The following is an 18,824-nucleotide window of genomic DNA, read 5'->3' as shown; positions in this document are numbered from 1 at the left end:
ACATAATAATCATCTTCCAATATTGAAAGGATTTGTGATGAAGGATGAATCAGATCTATTCTGTATGGCACCACAGAACAGATCTAAGATTAGTGGCAGACTGTATAATATTAACAATAATAATAAGCTAACATTTATTAAGCATCTATTATCTAGCAAGCACTGTCTACATACTTTACATCGCATTAAATTCCAATAAAGCAAGTGGTAGGTTTCATTGTACAGGTGAGTAAATACAGGCTTAGAGAAGTAAATAATTTGTGAAATGATTTATGACTGATGCTCAGTCGATACTAGCCTAGAATTGCTGGAGTCCAAAATGCATATTCTCTACCATAATGGTATGTGCCTTATAGAAAGAAAAACTTTGAAACATAACTTCCCAAATACAGTAGGATCCATATCACTAGAGGTATAAAAGAAAGGGCTGGGAAACCACTGGACTAGTATCTAACTGAAAAGATTCACGTATTTGTTCATTCATTCATACTTGCTAAATACCTACTATGTAGAAGTCATATTATTTTACAATTTAAGGATTATATGGAAAGCAGGATTGTTTCAAAAAAGCAGATTTTTTTTAATGTTTATTTAGTTTTGAGACAGAGAGAGACAAAGCATGAGCAGGACAGGAGCAGAGAGAGACGGAGACGATCTGAAGCAGGCTCCAGGCTCTGAGGTGTCAGCACAGAGCCCGACGTGCAGCTTGATGCAGGGCTTAATGCAGGGCATGATGCAGGTATCGAATCCATAATCCATGAGATCATAACCTGAGCCAAAGTCAGACACTTAACCAAATGAACCACCCGTGCACCCCATCAAGAAAGCAGATTTAAATACGACAGAAAACTAACTGAATGATTGTTTTTAGTTTCTCTAGTCATATAATTCTGTAACTGTTTATTTCCCCTATTCCAAATAATGCCTGCGGTTCCTAAGGCAATTAAAACAGAAGGAACATGTTACTTCATCTGCTTTAATTTTCTCTTTCCCAATACCTATACTCCATCTCATATTCAATATGCTGATTTGAATTAAGCTTAGATGAAACTCAGAATTGAGGAGTGAAATCCAGGCATTCCTACAGAGCTCTTTACAACTGATTGCTGAAATCTCAAGCTGTGATACGGCATGAATTTCCAATCTCCCACGTGTTTCACATGCTCTGCCGTCATTTCATCAGGGAAGGGATATTATCTATTTTTTCTGCTTGAAATCATCATTTCAATTCCTGTCTTCAGGCTGGGTAGCTTATCTATTCTGATAACAAAAGATATAGATATCGCTCTTGTTTGCCCTACCTATCAAACATTATGAGACATTTCCCTCACTAATTATTGAGCAGATTGAAAGGAGTAAGACAAGTGCCACTCAAAATATTGGGATTTTCTTTTTATTTATTTATTTATCTATATTGTAGTAAGAACACTTAACATGAGATCGACCTGCTCACTAACTTTGAAGTGCACAATACAGTATTGTTAACTATAGGTACAATGCTGTACAGCAGATCTCTAGAACTTATTCATCTTGCATAACTAAAAGTTTCTGCTTTTTACACAGCAACTCCCGACTTCCTCCTTCGTCCAGACCCTGACAATCATCTTTCGACTTTCTGCTTCCATGAGTTTGAGTATAGAAATCTCACATAGGTGGGATTATGCAGCATTTGTCCTTCTGTGACTGGTTTATTTCACTTAGTATAACAACCTGCAGGTCCCTCCATGTTGTTGCATATGAAAAGATTTCCTTCCTTTTTATATACATCATGTGATTAGAAAAACTTTATCTATTTCTGAGTTTTGTGATGAAGTTTCTATCAGGTTTGTCAAACTATAGTTTGTTGTTAATCTTTTTCTCATTCTAGATAAATATTGACTTCCATGTCTTTTACAAAAAGGACAAGTACCAACCTTCAGTATGTGATTCTTTCAAAAAAATCTGTTGAATTATTCAATTATATACTCTGGGAAGAGTTTTATAACTAAGGCGGTTTTGAAAAATATTCATGGTCATTTTCACATTATGTGACTTCCAGCAAGCATACATTCACAAGGGAGGCTGATTCCACACTCATCAGATTCCATTCATATGGTGAATTTGATTGGAAAATGACAATTGATTATTATAAGGTTGGACAGTAAGCCTTACGACTCAGTTTGTATTTTTCAAGACAGGTGTAGGTCATACCACAGTGACACAAAAGCAAGAGTACTTCGTGTGACAATAAAAAAAGAAACATCTCCAATGATTCTACCATTCTCTGACGTGGCGCTACATCATCTTGGTCCAGAGAGCTATGAAAATAACATACACTAAAGGCTTGCTTTTGGACTTTCTAATTCAGGAAACCTAGGGTGAGTGCAGATATCACAAATGTATTTGAAGTCTCCAGTGAGTCTGATGTGTGCACCCAGTGAAGAACACTGATTTGCCTGGTATAGTCCAAAGTCCTTAGCACAGTCACTAGAGTCATGACAGCTAACTCTTGCTTCTCACCACATAACAGCCCCATCTCCATTTCAGTACTTATGCCTAAGTAATACTGTGCTACTTGTGGTTTTTTGGAATCATCATGTATTTGTTCATGATGTCCCCTTCCTGGAATAAACTTTCCCCCTTGGAACAGTCTACTCCTATTTCAAGATCCAATACAAAAATCATCACCTCACGTTTTTTCCTAGTGACTCCCAAGAAAACATCCTGTTCTAATTCCTCAGGCTACCTTATAATTTAAAAACACATATATTGCAATTAACACACTGTGTTGTCACTATTTGTCTAGATCTCTGTCTTCCCTGCTAGGCTAAGAGCTTCTAGAAAGCCCATAACACGTTCATCATTTTATCCATGGCACTTAAAACTGTGCTCTGCCAGAGAGAGAGAGAGAGAGAGAGAGAGAGAGAGAGAGAGAGAGACAAACCAAGAAAGAAACTCTTAACTATAGAAAACAAACTGATGGTTACCAGAGGGGAGACGGGTGTGGGGATGGATTAAATAGGTGATGGGGCTTAAGGAGTGCACTTGTTGTGATGAGCACTGGGTGATGTATGGAAGTGTTGAATGACTCTATTGTAGAACTGAAACTAACATAACACTGTAGGTTAATAACTGGAATTAAAATGAAAACTTAAAAAAAAATTAAAAACCATGCTCTGCCAAATTCAGGTTACTAAAGCAATATTTGCTGAATGTTTTAAAGAAATGAAGGAAGGAATGACATCACCACTCATCCCATCTTTCAGGCTAAACCCTTCAAAGCTAGACTCTTTTCTGCTATTCAGTTGCTGTAGTAACAGATTCCACTGTTATATTTGTTCTAATGATCTAGATTTGTTTCTCTCCTCCTCCACTGCAACTACATAAATTTTCTTCCACAGGCTAGTGCCACCTTAATGCCCTCCTATGACACCCACGATCTTCAGCAAAAAGTCTCAATGCCTTATCATGCCATACAAAGCCTTGCCTGCTCTGTGTCTACCCGACTGTAAGCCTTGATTTCTACCATTCCCACAAACACAGCCTATAGTCCACTCACGTAGCTCTACTCAGGCCTCCAAAGTAGACCATTAATTTCCATCTTACTTCTGTGTTTTTGCATATATTTCCTCCCTTCTTAGAAACTCTTCCTTCTTCTCTGCCCAGATTTGAAAAGTACCACCATAAAAAAAAAAAAAAAAAGTTCAGCTCAACTGTTCACCATCCCCGGAAAGGCTCAGCTAATCCTTACCCTCCTACACTGGGCTAAAGACACAGTCCTCTTCCTACTTCCCTTAACTCCCAGTGCATCCTTCTAGGCTCAGGTCTTTGCAACCACTGACTTATCTGTCTGTCTTTACCAGTAAACTGATAAATCTTCCAAGGAAGAGACTCTGGCACATACTACAAACCCATTTCATGGGATTCTGACAAACTACCAGCTGTATGTAGAATGTAACTCAAGACTTATCTCACATAAATTTGTTTTAAATGTATTTAATTTGAAGGATGTAAATATAGTTTTTCTTAAATTAATATCACATGGAGGGGCACCTGGGTGGCTCAGTTGGTTAAGCATCCAACCTTGGCTCAGGTCATTATCTCAGGGTTTGTGAGTGCAAGCCTCGTACAGGGGTCTGTGCTGACAGCTCAGAGCCTAGAGACCCTGCTTTGGATTCTGTGTCTCCCTCTCTCTCTGCCCCTTTGTCTCTCCCTCACTCTGTCTCTCTCAAAAATAAATAAAACATTTAAAAAATTTTTAAATATATCACATGGAAAACACTGTAATGAGATATGAAGTTTGAGAATTAAAAACCAAGAGCCATTAGGACCCTGATCACTTACAGATATAATTTTGTGGTCAAGTTTTTTCTTACAGTCTAATTAATTACTAAGCAGTATCCTTTAAATTATGATAGTTACATATCTACATGGATTAAAACACTGCAAAAAGAATACTTGATGTCTTTTAAAACTTGATTTAAAAAAAAATATATTAAAATACTGATTTAATATTTGGAAGATGATCTCTATGAGAAAGTCTAAGTTGGAGGGGCACTGGGGTGGCTCAGTCCATTAAGCATCTGGCCTCAGGGCATGTACTCACAGTTTGTGAGTTTGAGCCCTCCATCAGGCTCTGTGCTAATGGTGTGAACAAACAAACAAACCAAAAAAAAAAAAAAAAAAAAAAGATCTAAGTTGGAATAAGGAAAATTTGCTTAATTAAAGTCTTTTTAAGTCAGTGGAGCACCTTTTTTCTCCAGAGTAGGACCTTAAGTAACATTTATGTGCTTCAGATTAAATAAAATATGGTTATAAAATTTCTTTGACAAACTTAAAAACTTTTTAATTGACTTAGTCTTAGCATATTATATGTTAAAGTCAAGAAATTTTTTCCTGTGATTTGCTTTTCAGGAGCATGCAGATATTTTAGACAACTATTAAACTGTCATATTTAGCTAATTATATTATTTAAAATACATGACGTTGTATGCTTGAAAGTTCTGGAACACATTGAAAATGCATTCCTGATTCCAGTTAGGTTTTATTTACATCCATTTTTCTGATTTACAGTTTATTGTGTCATTATTCAGTTGTGAGTTCTTTAGGTTTTGATTGCCCTGTGACTGTTCTAGCCGGATTATTGAATGTTGGCTTTACCAGTTGGTGAGAGTGGAGGGAGCCAGCTACTGCTGTTGCTGTAGGGTTTGTGTGGTCCAGCCTCTGCCTTACTCCTTCCACCACCTCTATGCCTCAGCCACAGTGAGGAGTTTAATTACATTTTTTAAAATGGGTTATGTTCCTTTTCAGGGGCCTTGTCCATGCTGCTCCCTCTGCCTAGAATATTTAAATCAAAATTCTCCACAATCTGGTTTCACCTCATTCACAACAGAAAACCTTAGCCCCCGCTCAGAACGATTCTTCCTGTGGAAACTCTTCCAAGCCCTTTAGGCTATATCAAGTTCTTCTAAAATTTCTGTGATCTTTGAAAAGCCCTATGCTTTTTCCTTCTTAGCTTACCTCAGCTTATAATGAAGAATTTGTGATAGTGTGGGTGTGGTTATCCACCTCTTCCTTTAGATTGTAAGCTCCACGAGGGAAGGGACTGTGTCTATTATGTTAATTACACTTGTGTCAATAGTGCCTAACACAAAGTAGGCACAAAATAAATATTTTTTGAATGATGCATAAATAAAAAGGATAGTAAAGTGGAGTAACCTTTTGGAGGATAAGTTGGCAATATGAATAAAAAGACCTAAAACGGATGGTGGTGGACTCTGTGCCTTTTGGCTTAGCAATTTCGTTTTTAATAATTTAACCCAGGGAAACCATTAGACAACTACACACACAAATGTCTTTTAAGAAAGTATTTTCATTGCAAGATTGCTTACGATAGCCTAAAATAGGAAACCACCCATGTTTATAAGAATAAAAGTTGTGTTAAGTACTTTGTATCATATGCTTAAAGTGAAATATTAAAGCAGTCATTAAATGGTTTCAAAAAATCAAGAGCCATTTTATCAGGAACATCATATCTTATAAGGGGACTTTTGAAGAATGTACCTACAGAAATGAAGCCTTTCATAATCTAAGCATAGTGTCAAACATAAAAAACCCAAAGATGACCAAGACATGACTCCTATAATTAAGGACTTGGCAAGCTGCATTTATAATTAAAAGACAACAACAAAATCATCAGTGTTGATCAATATTCTTCTGGCGTGTGATCAGAAACAATGTTCGCACTGAGCCCTAGAAATTTAAACAAATTTATATTTTCTCCATGTTTTTTTATGACTGTGAATTCTGCTTGATTAAAAATCTCTACAAGATTCTTTCATTCACTCATCAATTCATTCATTTAATAAATATCTCCTGACCATGTCCCACATCAGGCACTTTGCCAAGCACAGATGGTACAAGAATACAATAAGATAATACTTTTCCTCAGAGGCATTTTTAATGAAAACAGATAAATACAAGAAACACAGTAAACCTAAAAACAAAGTAAATTTAACTCTGCATGGGGATCATGAAAAGCTTCTCAGTGAAGATAACATTTAACTTCGGTCTTGAAAAAGGAGTTAGAGTCTGCCAAAAGTTTTATTATTATCAGAGGTGATGATAGAGATGAATATGTAATTTGTCTTTACGGCGCATGCTAACCAGTATGAGCCTCTAGCTGTGCAACAACATTAACAACCCATAAAGGTGACAACTGTCCTAGAGATGGGTGTTCTGGCATTTTTCTGACTAGAATCTCTTGGATTATTTTCCCAGGCACTTGAATTTAAAGAAAAGTTCTCCCAATATAGATTTCACAGGAGTGCTAATATCAGGTTATTCATCTTCTGTATTTTATATATACTGTCTAAAGGATTTCCAACAATCCTTTGTGTATGTATGGGGAGAACTAAACAAACTATTTTTATATGCCATAAAAACTTTAACTTGAGGATAAATTTATTGACTCTAGATTTTGCTAACATGGATTTTTTGGTGCCTTCCAAACAGTAAAATGTAGGGATTCACGGAAAAGAAAGTCTCACAATACTTTCAAAAAGTAGAAGACATTTCAGTCAATGGTCAATCAACATATTTTAAATTCCTCTCTGGGACAGATAAGAAGGAAGACTCATGCAATATATGAATTTTGTTTATTTTTTCTTCTTAAATTTGATTTTCCTAATCATAAAGGAATAGATTCACACTGTGGAAAACTGAGAAAATACAGAAAAATAATAATAATGATCCCAATTGCTGTCACTGAACACTTTCTCTGTGCATTGTGTTTCACATACATTACCTCATATCATCTTCACCACAACCCCATGAGGTAAATATTATAATCATTATCATTTTACAATAAATGAAAAGAGGCTTAAAGAGACCTAGAGATACCAGCACGGGACAGCATCATATGACAAACTTAAAATATCTGACTCCAGAACCCTCACATCTACTCATCTTCTACAAGGTTGCCACCACTTCATCTAGTTGCAGTTTTCCCCTTTTTCCTTAATTCACTTAAATAATATTTCATTACATGTTTGTACCAGGCACTATATTTTACGTGCTGGAGGTACAGAAGTAAGGGCAGTCTCTGGCTATGACCTATCTTTATTCTACTGGAAGAGGTGGACATTGCACAAGTAATTACAAATGTGTCACATACAATAAAGGAAAAGTGGTTTGAGAGCTCATAATAAGAGGAACCAAATTTAGCCAGGTGGACCACACAATGCTTCCCCAAGTCATCTCTCTATACATCTTCTATGTAAAGTTGATTTACTATTTCTGACTTTTCAATGTTACTTTGCTCATTTAACACTACATTATAAGCATTTCCCGAGTAATTAAGTGTGATTTGTTTTAGCTACTTACATAATATTTTCATTTAGGAATGCATCAATTAGCCATTCTCTATTATTGAGTATTTTAGTAGTTTCCTATTTTTCTTTGTTATAAACAATAATATAGTTAACGTCCTTGTGCATAGTGCTTTTTCTATAAGTCTAATTATCTAAAGATAATTTCCTCAGGAAAAAGAATCCCCAAATTAGAAGACTACAGAGACCTAGATTATTATAGGATCTCAAAAATATACTTGCTGAATAAATAAATACAGACATGAATGGAAAAACAAAAAATTATCACTATTTCAGTTTGAAATAGATGTATGGTTGTTGTAAGAGGTAAGAATGGGTTTCTAAACAGTTGCTATAACTCAAGTCCAAACTGTCACTAATGACAGTGAAATAAAAAGCAGTTAGCACCTTCACCAAATACACTTCTATTTATAATTTTGTGCAGAACCTCATCCCTTCATCAGCATAATATGAGACCCTCCTCCTTGATCATCACTGCCTGGCATCAAAACGCTGAATGCCACATGACCACCAACAGGCACTGCTGGACGTGAATTTCACACACACTCCTGTCACCACTATCAAAGGAGAAGAGCTTTGGAGACAAGTTATGTGACCATAAACATGTTTCTTAATTCCTTAGGTTCCAATTTCTGTATCCAAAAAATTAGGAATGGTATATCTGGCTTTGTGGCTGTCAAGAACATTAAAAGTTAAATGAGGAATTGTATACACACGCTGCCCACCAACTGTGCATCAGGTACTTGTAAGGCCCATCTTATGCTGCATGTAATGTCTAACCATGGTGACTCAGCTTTCAAATCATTCATCAATAAAGAAAAAAATGTGGAAGAAATGGGAGAAGGGGATGATAGCAAAAGATACACAATGTATTCTTGAGATGATAAAAGTGATCTAAAATTGACTATAATGATGGTTACACTGATCTGTGAACCCCTTAAAAACCAATGAATTGTACACTTTAAATGGGTGAATTGTATGATATTCAGATTATATCTCAATAAAGCTGTTAAAAAAGAGAGAAAGGGGCGCCTGGGTGGCTCAGTCGGTTGAGCGGCCGGCTTCGGCTCAGGTCATGATCTCACAGTCTGTGAGTTCGAGCCCCGCGTCGGGCTCTGTGCTGACCGCTCAGAGCCTGGAGCCTGTTTCAGATTCTGTGTCTCCCTCTCTCTGCCCCTCCCCCGTTCATGCTCTGTCTCTCTCTGTCTCAAAATAAATAAACGTTAAAAAAAAATTAAAAGAAAAAAAAAGAGAGAGGAAAAATAAGTTATTAGGCAGCAATATTACCCTAGTCAGATTCTGGCCTGTGAAAGGCTGATTTTAACTCATTTGATAAATATATATTAAGCAACTGGCACGTTCCAGGAGTGATTCTAGATGGCAGAGATATAGCAGCACACAAGCCAAACAAAGCCCTACCCTAATGGAGTTAACAGTAAGCTAAAAACATAGGCATATTAATAAATATCAGATATGATGAGTGTTATTTTAAAATAGAGAAACAGATCAAACTATTTTAAATACAGTGATCAGGAAAGACAGCTCTTTGGAGTTATCCTGTAAACAGAAAACTGAATGAAATAAAGGAGCAATTGCAGCAGAGGAAATGGCAAATACAATGGGCTTGAGGAAAAAAAATTAACGTGGATATTCAGGAAACAGTAAAAATGCTGGTATGCCTGGAGCATATCGAGTTCATTATCTCTGAGTTTGTGCTTCTGCCAATCTGAATACCTGCTTGTACCTATCTTACAAAATGTTACAGCTTCACCAGAAATAATTTGGAATTACAGTACCACCTTGGAGAACTTTGGATATAACCAAAATTCCCTATTGTGGAAGCATTTTAGAGCAAAAGGGAAGCAAAATTTCTAATAATCAATGTTCATTCTTCTTTGATGGAGTAAAAAGTTCTTTAAAACTCTTCATAAAGCTTCATTATTATACAAAATACATTATCCAAAATATATTTGTATGTATGTGATATTAAACAAATATATATATTCATTAAATGCTTCTTTGCCCAAAGTTAATGAAATATGTGAATTTAGAAACATTTCACTTTTGAATCCATCAAAATCTTGTTCCGCTATTCATTGCCTATTTCCTACAACAGCTTTTCTTCTCTCTGATACTCTCCTAATTTTTCTTTTTTATCTTTTTCACCTAGATCTTCTTCCCTTTTCCTCAAATTCTCCTTGTCTTAAACCATCTCCCCCCCCCCTTGATTTTATCCTAAAGTGCACAATTTCCTTTAAAAATAAGATCGCTGAAGCAGGAATACATATTTGGCAGGTAGATTTTAAGATCTAGCCTTGGTCTGACTTAGAGACAATTATCACATATTTCCCCAAACTCTGAAAGGAAAAGTAAAAATGTACTGTAGACTTTCAATAGTATTAGGAACTCAATATCCTGATCTCCCGGATCTATAATAACTAATAGTAACTAACACCTGTTTCCATAGGTCCATTTGATATTTGATGCTGAAGCCTGGCAAAAAATGACTACAAAAAATATTATTGGAAAGATTCAAAAAAAGTGAAGTTATTCCCAAGGTCCACCAAACAGAATAAGAATTCTAAAAAGTACAAAATGTGGAGCAATCCTAACTGAGAATTATATTTGTTATATTTCCAGTAAAGAATGACTAGATATTAATCCAGTCTTGCAAGGAAAGAAAGGGCAAATCCATTAGAGGTTTTGGAAATCACCTTTTCAATAACTTGGGTCAACATTCAGGAGTGGATCCACAGATACATGCTTCTGCTGCACTATTCTCACTTTTTACGAACGGCCTTATGCTATAAAATGCAGGAATTGGTATGTAAACAAATACCCAAATAGGAAATAGTTCTCCTAACAGAACTTTAGCATTTGCCCAAACATATTGAGTCTTAGAACAAAAGCAGAATAACACCCAAAAACAAGTTAATGACTTTGCAAAATAAAACTACTGAATGGTCCCTTGTCATCTTGTGTTCTCCCAAACAAAACTGCCCATGATAGATCTGTGGAATTATCCATGATTTGGGATGCTTTGAAAAGAGTAATTTTTTCTGAACACAAGATGGATTCCTATCAACAATGATTAAGTGGTGAAGGAACTTGTTGATGTTCCAATGCTGGCAAAGGAAGTAGCCACTCTAAAGGCAAAAATTACCTTTAAAAATGGATGATCTAGAAACCACAGACTAGCTCATCATTATGTCAGGCAGATAGTTGCTATAAAGAGTATTTGCATCTATGATGCCTCAAACACCTAGATTTTGGAAGCGTTCAAATAAACCATCACAGAATGCTAAATTTCAGCTCCAACAGCAAAGAACAAATACTATAAACTATATGAATGTAAGTTATATGGAGATAAACTTTGGCATTCCCAGGATAGCTGACTGGTAGCACAGGTGACCTAAAGTGGAACCTTGCTAAAATCCTTCATGAAATCCACACCACAGCAAGGACAACCTGGCTACCACTGCACACCAACACAGTGGGTGAATTTTGGAAAAATCACTGAGAATGTCTCTACTGTTCATCTTACCTGCTAAAATGTGATCCTAGCAAAACTCTAAAGATAGGGGATATGAATGGCACAAACTTTGAGGTCTATTTGACTCTCAAGGTGGAATTTTACTTTTTATTCTACTTGTCTCATCTTTTATCAAAGAGCACATCTTGACAGCATCAGAGACAGATTTTGTTTTTGGCTTGGCAAATCTGAACCATTTTCTAGTAATAACCATACTCATTATACCGGGACAGTCATTAAAGAGCTCTTCAAGGTATTACACTAACTTTGAGACATCCTTACTTTTCATGATCACTATACCTCTGTGCTTCATGTCTCATTTAAGTGCGTTGCCAGAAATTTTAAAACAAAGCTACTATGAGATAAGCTACTGTGAAGGATTACTCACAATAATTACTGATCCACTTTTTATGTGCACCATCTGAGCAATAAATTATACAATAAAGGTTATAGAATTAGAAAAAGTAGCCAGAAATTTATCACTAAACTTAGCCAAAATTATAAATTATACTCTCCCAGTATCTACGGTTCAAGCCTTAGAAGGCACATCTAAAACTCTTTAGCCCAAGTAGAAATAGAGAATTAAAAAGCTTTCACATTCTATTAGTTATCCACGATGGTGTCTGTTATTTCCAATACTTCATGTTGAATTTGGATAAATATAATTGGTCAGGTAGAACAATTCATCTAAACTGAAGGTGTCGACCACCTGACTCTCCAAAATAGATCAAAAAGGAGTCTGGGATATGTTTTCTTCATAGATTTTGGTATTTGGGGATCATGATTTCAAAGAATTCAGGCTCTTAATCTTTGTGTGTATTGCTGTTGTCAACTGTGGCTTCTCATGTCTTAAATGCTGCTTCACAGCCATCATCATGTCAGATGATTCAACCACTCATCATCTGACAAAAGCAGCAAGAGGGTAGGCTGTAGTTTGACTCTGCACTGTTGTGATTGAAATAAAGATGTCACCTAGAGATCAGGACAGTGGTGTAAATCTGGCATGACACTGATTTTATGACTCACCCTCTGGCCTCACTAGAGGATAACCAAAAGATAGAGGTCTGAGAACCTATACAACACACCCAATCAGTCATGCAATACAGAGAACAAAAAGAACTATCTTTATCATATTCAACTATATTAAGAACCTCATGTCACTTAGATGGACCCTACCTTAGTATTTAACAAATCTGACTTATCCCACTTCTAATACCTTGATTTCCCCTAACTAGATGCCATTTAAGAATTGTATGTTTTGTGTTCTCTGTCAATGCAGTGAGTCAGTAAAACTCCATTTGTATGCATTGTAACAGGTATTTTTATTTTGAGTTTTCTATACTTCAAACAGGCAAAAGAGAATGGAGTCTAGTGAACAAGTTTAGGATTTGTTGCCCTAGATGTAAAATGACCTCTTCACATACTAAATAAAGGAAAGCAAAATATATATGGTACAGACACCAGGCCATTTACAAGATTTTTACCTCAAGAAGACTGGTATATGCCCAATGTTAGATGGATCTTCCACTTTCCTGCTCTTATAAAATACAGACTCAGCTGGGCTTAGACTCATCTCATATGCAATCAATTCAAAATGACAGATATGTGTACACATGTGGATCAAAGTAGATGGTAGAAAAAGAAGGTCTATATTTAACCTTGATGCTCAAAGCAGTTATCTGGTTATTATAATAAAAAAAGGGAGGGAGCCAAGATGGCAGAACAGCATAGAAGTTTTTTGTGTGTCTCTCGCCATGAAATACAGCCAGACGAACACTTAACCATCCTGCACACTTAGAAAACTGATCTGAGGATTAACACAACAATCTGCACAACCCGAACCACAGAAGTCAGCAAGTATGCAGCACAGAGAGGTGAACTTGGGGAAAGAGAAGCCTCGGAGGGCAGGGAGGTGCTTTTGCCTGTGGAGAGAGGATGGAGATGGTGGGAAGAATACAGGAAAAGTACCTCCCGAAAAGCAGCTGGAGAGAAAGTGGAAAATTGGAAACAGCTGCAGGGACTAAACTAAAAAGGGAGAAGGGACAAAGGAGAAAGGAGAAAGGAGAAAGGAGAGGGTTTAAATTCCATTAAGACTGTAAACAGGGGGAGCACAGAGAGTCTGCAACTCCTCAGCTCCACACCTGGTGGTGCTCTGGTGGGAAGGGTGAATCCCCATGAGCAGAGTGGGGTCCGGGAGGTTCTTGAGCCACACAGGGAGAAGTGGTTCCACTGCTGGAAGGACATTTGGGAGAGGCTGGGAGGCAACCTGGGCCCAGCAGACCCCAGAGAACAGCCACATTCACTGGTGCTGGAACAAGTGATTAAGGGTGAAGCCTGGTGCCAGATGTGTGTTGTATTGTCTATAATCCCTGAAACGTTGTTGCTACACTATCTTGTGAACTTTTGCCGGGGTGGGCTGGCACCTGGCTGCAGTCTCTGGGCTTTGGCAGCAGCACAGTAATACGAACTTTCCTGGGTGTGGCCGGGATTCAGCCATTGCTCGGTTAGACCTGCTGCAGAGGGGCAGAACAGGTCAAAGCCGCAGTCCCTCAGAAGTAAGGGGCAGGGGAAAATAGCCGCATCTGAGACAAAACTCGGGAGAGATGTACTACCTGGGGCTTAGTTACGGACAGTGAAAAAGCTGGGAGTGGATGAAAGTTGAAGACAGAGGACAGGTGCATGAATGCTGATCAAGGAGAACAGAGTTCCAATACTGAGGACAGGGTAGCTGGATGACGCCATTTTCACCACTGCCGCACATGTGCATACACACCTACAAGCGCCACAACAATCCACACCAGTAGCAAAGCAGTGCTATGTAGTGGAAAACGGAGCCATTAAACTAAGCCCCCCCAATTGGGCCAACCTTGGTCTTCAAGACCAGGAGTCTCACCGCCTGCTTAGTTTATGGATTATAAAGCGCTTCATAGTCTGACTTCTAGGGGAAAACGAAGTAATTTCAGTCATATTTCAGTCTGTTAGCAGATCCATTTATTCACTTTTCTTACTTTTTTTTCTCTTTTTTATTTCTCTTCTTTTTCTTGAATACAGAAAGAAAAAAATTCATTTTTATTTTTGATTTTTATTAAAAATATTTTTCCTTAATTTTTTTACATTTTTTAATTTTGTGTCAATTTTTTCAACTTCTATTTTACTTCCATCATTTTATTTTAGTCTACTTCAGTATATTCATTTTTTCAAATATTCAAACGATTTCCTTTTTTTTCGTTTTTCTTTTTAGTTTCTTTTTTTCTCTTCTTTCTTGAATACAGAAAGAGAAAAAGTTCCTCTTTATTTTTGATTTTTATTAAAAATATGTTTCTCTAATTTTATTCTTATAGTTTTTACTTTTGTGTAAATTTTTTCAAATTCTGGTTTACTACATTCATTTTAGTCTACTTCGGTGTATTCATTTTCTCAAATTTTCAAACGATTTCCTTTTTTGTCTTTTTTCTCTTTTTCATTTCTTTTTTTTTTCATTTTTTCTTCTTCCCTGAATACAGGAAGAGAAAAAAAAATCATCTTTATTTTTAATTTTTATTAAAAATACTTTTTCTTTAATTTTTTTCAACTATGTTTTTTACTTTTGCGTAAATTTTTTCAAATTCTAGTTTACTTCCATCATTTCATTTTAGTCTACTACAGTGTATCCATTTATTCAAATTTTCAAATGATTTCCTTTTTTTTCTTCTTTCCCCTTTTTTCTCTAATCTATCAAGCCACTTTCAACACCCAGACCAAAACACGCCTAGGATCTAGCATCCTTTATTCAGTTTTGGTGTGTGTGTTTTTAATTTTTTAATTTTAATATTTTTTAATTTCACTTTTTTAATTTTAATTTTTTCTACCTCATTAATTCCTTTTCTCCCTTCAAATGATGAAATGAAGGAATTCACCCCAAAAGAAAGAGCATGAAGAAATGACAGCCAGAGACTTAACCAACGCAGAGACAAGCAAGATGTTTGAACCAGAATTTAGAATCACAAATATAAGAATACTAGCTGAAGTCAAAAATAGATTAGAATCCCTTTCTGCAGAGATAAAAGAAGTAAAAAAGAGTCAGGATGAAATAAAAAAGGCGATAACTGAGCTGCAATCACGGATGGATGCAGTGGCAGCAAGGATGGATGAGGCAGAACAGAGAATCAGTGATGTAGAGGACGAACTTATAGAGAATAATAAAGCAGAAAAAAAGAGGGAGATTAAATCAAAAGAGCACAATTTAAGAATTAGAGAAATCAGTGACTCATTAAAAAGGAACAACATCAGAATCATAGGGGTCCCAGAAGAGGAACAGAAATAAATAGTGGTAGAAGGGTAATGTAAGCAAATCATAGCAGAAAACTTTCCTAACCTGGGGAAAGACACAGACATCAAAATCCAGGAAGCACAGAGGACTCCCATTAGATTCAACAAAAACCGACCATCAACAAGGCATATAATAGTCAAATTCACAAAATACTCAGGCAAGGAGAGAATCATGAAAGCAGCAAGGAAAAAAAAGTCCCTAACCTACAAGGGAAGACAGATCAGGTTTGCAGCAGACCTATCCACAGAAACTGGGCAGACCAGAAAGGAGGGGCAGGATATATTCAATGTGCTAAACTGAAAAATATGCAGCCAATAATTCTTTACTCAGCAAGGCTGTCATTCAAAATAGAAGGAGAGATAAAATGTTTCCCAGAAAAACAAAAATTAAAGGAGTTGTGACCACTAAACCAGTCCTGCAAGAAATTTTAAGGGGGACTCTGTGAGGGGAGAATAGATGAAAAAAAAATTTTATATATATATATATATATATATATATATATATATAACCAAAAGCAACAAAAGATTAGAAAGGACCAGAAAATACCACCAGAAACTCCAACTCTACAAGCATTATAATAGCAATAAATTCATATCTTTCAGTACTCACTCCAAATGTGAATGGACTCAATGCTCCAATCAAAAGACATAGGGTAACAGAATGGATAAAAAAACAAGATCCATCTATATGCTGTTTACAAGAGACCCACTTTAGACCTAAAGATCGAAAAGTAATCTTTCACCTTCATTGAAAGTAAGGGGATGGAGAACCATCTATCATGGTAATGGTCAACAAAAGAAAGCCAGAGTAGCCGTACTTATATCAGACAATCCAGACTTTAAAATAAAGACTGTATCAAGAGATGCAGAAGGCCATTCTATCATAATCAAGGGGTCTATCCACCAAGAAGACCTAACAATTATAAACATTTAGGGGCCAAATGTGGGAGAACCCAAATATATAAATCAATTAATCACAAACATAAGGAAACTCATCGATAGTAATACCATAATAATAGACTTCAACACCCCACTCACAGCAATGAACAGATCATCTAATCAAAAAATCAACAAGGAAACAATGGCTTTGAATGACACACTGGACCACATAAACTTAACAGATATATTCAGAAAATGCAGCAGAATATACATTCTTCTCCAGTGCACATGGAATGTTCTCCAGAATACACAATATACTGGGACACAAATCAGCCCTAAGTAAGCACAAAAAGATCGAGGTCATACCATGCATATTTTCAGACTACAGTGCTATGAAACTCGAAATCAACCACAAGAAAAAATTTGGAAAGGTAACAAATACTTGGAGACTGAAGAACATCCTACTAAAGAATGAATGGGCTAACCAAGAAGTTAAAGAGGAAATTAAAAAGTGTATGGAAGCCAATGAAAATGATAACACCACAACCCAAAACCTCTGGGACACAGCAAAGGCGGTCATAAAAAGAAAGTATATAGCAATCCAGGCCTTCGTAAAGAAGGAAGAAAGATCTCAGACACACAACCTAACCTTATGTCTTAAGGAGCTGGAAAAAGAACAAATAAAACCCAAAACCAGAAGAAGACAGGAAATAATAAAGATTAGAACAGAAATTAATGCTATCGAAACAAAACAAAAAAAAAAAAAAAAACAATAGAACAGATCAATCAAACCAGAATCTGGTTCTTTGAAAGAATTAACAAAATTGATAAACCACTAGCTCCTTTGATCAAAAATAAAAAGGAAAGGACCCAAATAAATAAAATCAAGAATGAAAGAGGAGAGATCACAACCAACACAGCAGAAATAAAAACAGTAAGAGAATATTATAAGCGATTATATGACAATAAAATGGGCAATCTGAAGAAAGGGACAAATTCCTACAAACATATACACTACCAAAACTGAAACAACAAGAAACAGAAAATTTGAAAAGACCCATAACCAGTAAGGAAATCAAATTAGTAATCAAAAATTTGCCAAAAAAACAAGAATCCAGGGCCAGATGGCTTTCCAGGGGAATTCTACCGAACATTTAAGGAAGAGTTAACACCTATTCTCTTGAAGGTATTCCAAAAAACAGAAACGGAAGGAAAACTTCCAAACTCTTTCTATGAAGCCAGCATGACCTTGATTCCAAAACCAGACAGAGACCCCACTAAAATGGAAAACTATAGACCAATTTCCCTGATGAACATGGATGCAAAAATCCTCAACAAGATATTAGCCAACCAGATCCAACAACACATTAAAAAAGAGCAATAAACCCTAGCAGTGAGAAGGAATTAAAAAAAAAAAAAATTCACCACCACCAAGTGAGATTTATACCTGGGATGCAGGGCTGGTTCAATAACCGCAAAACAATTAATGTGATTCATCACATCAATAAAAGAAAGGACAAGAACCATATGATCCTCTCAACAGATGCAGAGAAAGCATTTGACAAAATACAACATCCATTCTTGATAAAAACCCTCAAAAAAGTAGGCATAGAAGGAGCATACCTCGAGATCACAAAAGCCGTATATGAACAACCCAATGCTAATATCGTCCTCAAGGGGGAAAAACTGAGAGTTTTCCCCCTAAGGTCAGGAACAAGACAGATATCCACTCTCACCACTGTTATTCAACATAGTATTGGAAGACTTAGCCTCTGCAAGCAGACAACACAAAGAAATAAAAGGCATCCAAATCGGCCAGGACAAGGTCAAACTTTCACTCTTTGCAGATAACATGATACTCTATATGGAAAACCAAAAGATTCCACCAAAAAACTGCTAGAACTGATTCATGAATTCAGCAAAGTTGCAGGATATAAAACCGACACACAGAAATCGGTTGCATTCCTATACACCAACAATAAAGGGACAGAAAGAGAAATCAAGGAATCAATCCCATGTACAGTTGCATCAAAAACCATAAAATACATAGGAATAAATCTAACCAAAGAGGTGAAAAATCTATACACTGAAAACTATAGAAAGCTTATGAGAGAAATTGAAGAAGACACAAAAAATGGAAGAAGATTCCATGCTCCTGGATAGGAAGAAAAAATATTGTTAAAATGTCAATACTACCCAAAGCAATCTACATATTCAATGCAATCCCTATCAAAGTA

This window comes from Felis catus, chromosome D1, assembly GCF_018350175.1.
Source record: "Felis catus isolate Fca126 chromosome D1, F.catus_Fca126_mat1.0, whole genome shotgun sequence".
NCBI classification, from domain to species: domain Eukaryota; kingdom Metazoa; phylum Chordata; class Mammalia; order Carnivora; family Felidae; genus Felis; species Felis catus.
Note: the sequence above shows the minus strand (reverse complement) of the source record.